Below are 5082 nucleotides of genomic sequence, written 5' to 3'. Positions count from 1 at the left end.
ATACTATAGATCTTGGCATTTCATCGTTTTTAACCTGTTAATTTGTGTTTTTGTGTTTTAACTTGTTTATTCATTCAACTAATGTTTTGTTTTTCTTAATTTATATGCGGGTTTTTTTTCTATTTATCTATCTATTTATTTTTTTAACTGATCTACTGCTGTGACTATTGTGTCTTTGATTTGGTTTTATATTGCTAAATAATGGTAAGTTCATTTAATTTGTTTAACGGATCAAACGTGGGTTACGGATCACTAGAGAGGGAAAAGTGAAATAGAGAGAATAAGAGATTACTAAATAAATGGAATAAAATTGTTAAATAGGGAAAAAATAGTTATAATATATTGTATCTAGTGTATAGAAGACTGTAAAAGAGTAGAAAAACAAAAATGATTCTTATATCATATCAATATATGTAGTATAAATATATACATATAATATATATACTACATATAATGGAATATATAATGATATATTCCATGTTTTATAGCAACCCGATGTATTTGGGTAGCATGGCTAAATAAAGCATTCCTCTCTGCTTATTTGATCTATTTTCTAGTTGTTAAGAGGAATCCGAATATCGATTCATATATAAAATGATTCCGGAATCCATTAATTTTCTCATGAATCCAAAATAGACATACAAAAGGATATTCAAGTGTTTTCGATTTATTTATGTTTCGATCAACTAATTGACATTATCATTATATCTACGTATTTCCATCGGATTGTAGTTGCTTTTAAAAAGAAATTTCACAATTGGGCCATCATCGGAAACGCCTGAATTTATATATGTCAGCAAAACCAGTTTGCGAGCAGTTGTGGCCGAGTGACTAGAAATAAGATTCCCCCTGGCAGCGTAGGTTCGAGTCCTACCGACTTAAAAAACAAAAATTTTTTTTGGATTGTAATTACGTCGACAGTAATATATTTATAATCACATAAGATATCGTTATTACTTTATTTGATGTTATTTCAATGATATTCTTGGTGTGATTTTTTTACTTAACTGTCTTAAACAAGTCGTGTATAGCTCTCAAACATGTAAGCGTGATTAAATTTGCTAGTTCATTGTTCGCAAAACCATTTCAGTGCCTCTTAGAATATATGAGAGTTTAATCATGACTGTTACTCCTCTTATGATACTACCAGAAATACTCAAGAAGTTCCTGGCTCATCAGGGATAGGTCAAATTCCCAGAGAGAGCGAAATCCTTTATTCATCCATGCTGCCCAAATACATCGGTATACATGGTAAAATAGAAAAAAAAAGAAAGAAAACAGTTTTTTTTGTTTTTGTTTGTCCCACAGTTTCCTTTTATAATCAATTTCAATCTACATACTAAATACAAATACTTCAATTTATTCCCTTTTCTCCCCTTTTCTTGTTCCTTTCATTTCACCATTTCACAATTTTTTACCCCATTTGATCGACAAATTCAATCTCCCCAACTTATCCTCTCAGATCATCTCTAGTGATCCGTTTAACAAAGTCATCATTAGATAGTAATGTGAAATCGAACCAGAGAAATAATAGTCACAGCAGTGGATCAGTTTACAGAAAAACAAATAAATAAATACATTTTACCAAAACAAAACTAATATATAGATTTAAAAGAAAATATAATAAAAAAATTGATTAAAAGAAATACTTGAATGGATAAATAAGTTAAAAAATATAAATAAGATATATTTAATATCCCCATTAAATATAATAACTATAATAACCCCACACATGTATTTTAACATGTATGATCGTCTCATATTTTTTTTATATTAAATTTGTCATACTGTCGGAGAATAGTCTCCGATACAACTAATATAGTACTAGTTAAATATTCTAATATAAATTTTAAAAATGTATAGTAAAAAATCGAATAGTACTTACTAACATATCTCACACATCAAGGATAATTATAAGTTAATTGACCTATGTTATTCATTTATTGAATAAAGTTTCAAACAAAAAAAATAAATTAATAAATGAACCTTAGGTGATTACAGCTTCAGTACCGCTACAAATTTTAACATTTACCACGCTAGACCTGACAGATGCTACTACACTGCCACAACAGTAAATTTTATGTGTCGGAAATCTCACACTACGGCAGTTTATATTTAAATCTCAGTTTACACTACGGCAGTTGCTTTTTTTTAGAAAATAATGCAATATGCTAAAACTGTTCTTGGCATTAGTGCTTCCGAACGATCAGGAAAAAAAATAAATGTCTCATTTTGGGTCAACTTGACGGTTGGTGTAAGTTTTGTTTTGTACTTTAATTTTCTGTATTTATTTAATATCTTTTATTCAAATAATATTATGGATGTAAACTGTGTGAGCCGGTGAGTGCAAAAGTAGTGTTAGGTAAACCTGGAGATTTAAGGTATTCAATACTTTAGAGGATGTTTTACATAGTTTTTAGCAAATAATAAAATATTTTTCTCTCGGAACTAGAAAGTCAGAAGCATACACAAAAAAGTTAAAAGCATTTTAAGTTAATGCATACAGTTATCAGTTAAATCGTTGTTTTCTTGTGAAATATATTTTTGATGAGCACAGAAGACTTATACATCTATTGCTTTCAACGGTTCGTATACACTTACTGAATAAAATTAAGAAAAGTAAACAAAATAATAAAAAAAATTAAGAAATAATTAAAACCTGAATGGGTAATAATAAAAATAGAATAAGTAAAATATTATTTACAAATTGTGAATAGACATAGAAAAATAAAAGAATTAAATATTAGCAAAATAAGAAAAACAACTAAGGTAAAGAATTAAAAATAAAAATAAAGTAAATCATCTTGAGCATCTTCATACATATATACAATATTTACATTCTGTCCAGGGAGATTACACCTAGCCCTGCCACCTACATATGGATGTAAAGAAAGGGCTTCACGAGTTCTCCTAGTACTTCTCTACCAGCAGTGTCACTGGTATTGAGAGCTTCTGGCCAATGGTTGACAGCATTAGAATTTAATATATAATGATTATTTAATTATTTTTCATATTATTGTTCTCAATAATTATATTATAATATAATTAAATACATTATCAAATTATACATATTTTATATTAATACAAATTACAAAAAATACATTATCATTATAAAAATTTATTTTATTTCCATTTTCGTTATTATAATTCATTTATTTTGTTTTTTTCAAAATTTATGAATAATGTGAAAACTAATCAATCTATCATCATCGTACCTATATAAAATTTCAGCTCTAGGCAACCTCGGCTTCTAGGAAACTGCATAAAGTAATGGTTAATTGATAGTGAGATGACACGGTAATTGAACCACCTCCTTACTCTCACAGGAGGCAACTAGTCCAGCCAAGGACAAGTAAGATATAATAATATTAAGTGACGTGGGAATCTGTGGGGTTGAGAGTGGTGGCCACATGTCCCCTGCATGGCTAATGACAGACGAGAACACACCTGTGCTCCGTCCAAGCCTGCTTCCGATGGCCACTGTCATCTGTGCCAATCAGTTCCAGCCAAGGGTGAGCACGTTCTCACGATTTACTTTCTTTATTAGATTAAGAAGCGGACCCGCGAGCGGTAGTTAACTCAGCCCCGGGGCACGCCCACACAATCCTCTTCCCAGGATTCAGATCCGCCTTCCTTTTTCCTAACTTCAAACTTCCCTTGTGATAACTATGAGCCGTGAAAACTTGGCCTCTAAATGATAGCTTTAGATAGGATGATAAGTGCAATCTTAATATAATTTCAGTCACAATCAAAACGAATCCCAACAATTTTAATATTGTGCGAATCATTACTTCTCTTTGAGATTTACAAGAAATATTTAATTAGGATGAACTTTTTTTATAAAAGTCGATTCCTCTGGCCGTATTTAAACTGACGCCACTGCAGTAAGGAGGGAGCCAAGGTTGAAACGCCTTTACTAACTCGGCCACAAACGTGGAAAAAATAGAGTGAACTTGATTGAACCTTTGTTTTCCATAATTTCCCTTCCCTGATATTTATTGTATGCACTTCTCCGTTCAAGTGTTGTTAATGGTTAAATTTCTTTAGTTCTCATAATATTTAAAAACTTTTCTAGGGGCGATAAATGTGGGACAATACTGTAAAAAAAAGAGAGAAAAAATTGATAAAAACTTTGTTTTCCTGTGGTTTATTTGATTTTTTATACAAAGATAGTTAAAATAAGAACATTTTTATTTATTTATTTTTCTTAATTACATTCCTAATTTGATCACTGATATCACAAGTGCAATAATATTTAAGTGACACATATGTACTTATCGGTACTCTTATGCGTCACCCAACTCAGGGTTATTTGTTTAACTATGTGAAATAAAAATAAAAATTACATTGTTAAACATTGGAATATTTTTAGAAAATTGAAGACCATTTATTTAATTGTTTTATTGCCTTCAGGGAATGCTCCCTATATAGTAGTTTTCGTAATTCAATCATTCACTTTCAGATGGTCGTTATTAAAAAGCTCTAAAAATGAATTAGCACCGAAATTTAACAATAACTCATATGGTAGATACACTTAACTAACTTTATCAAAATATTCGTAATCAGTTGATTTACATCAGCTTTGTATTGCTCTATTTTTTCTGTTCAGTTCTGTTGTATTTAGGTCCGCAATTAAATTTATAGTTAATTTATTTGGATGGAATTTGATTAGTTTTGCTCCTTATTTTTTTCCTCTCAATTTTTTTCTATTTAGTTAATTTTGAAAAGTAAATTTATCAGCCTACGTTTTAATTCATCTAATGTTTCGTTGCATTCGAAGGGTATATTGTATTCCAGTAAATAGTAATAATAAATCTGTATCGCAACAACCAACAAGGGTTAGTACTGTTACTAAACCAACGTTTATGGAAGGTGGTGCTAGGTCAGAATCACAATCGACCGCCTGATTTTTCCCCTATTAAGATTGCCACTTTATGAGGCTGAGTAGACATTGGAAGGCTCCCGGAAACACAGGCTTAACTCGCGGTTTTTTTTTTTTTTTTTTTTTTTTATTTATTGTAATTTAAAACTGTACAAAATAATACAACAGGTAAATATGTAGTATGGTTCATATACACTTGA

The sequence above is a fragment of the Halyomorpha halys genome, unplaced genomic scaffold, assembly GCF_000696795.3.
Source record: "Halyomorpha halys isolate HHAL.00 unplaced genomic scaffold, Hhal_1.1 Scaffold45.1, whole genome shotgun sequence".
Classification (NCBI taxonomy): Eukaryota; Metazoa; Arthropoda; class Insecta; order Hemiptera; family Pentatomidae; genus Halyomorpha; species Halyomorpha halys.
This window is presented reverse-complemented; position numbering follows the sequence as displayed.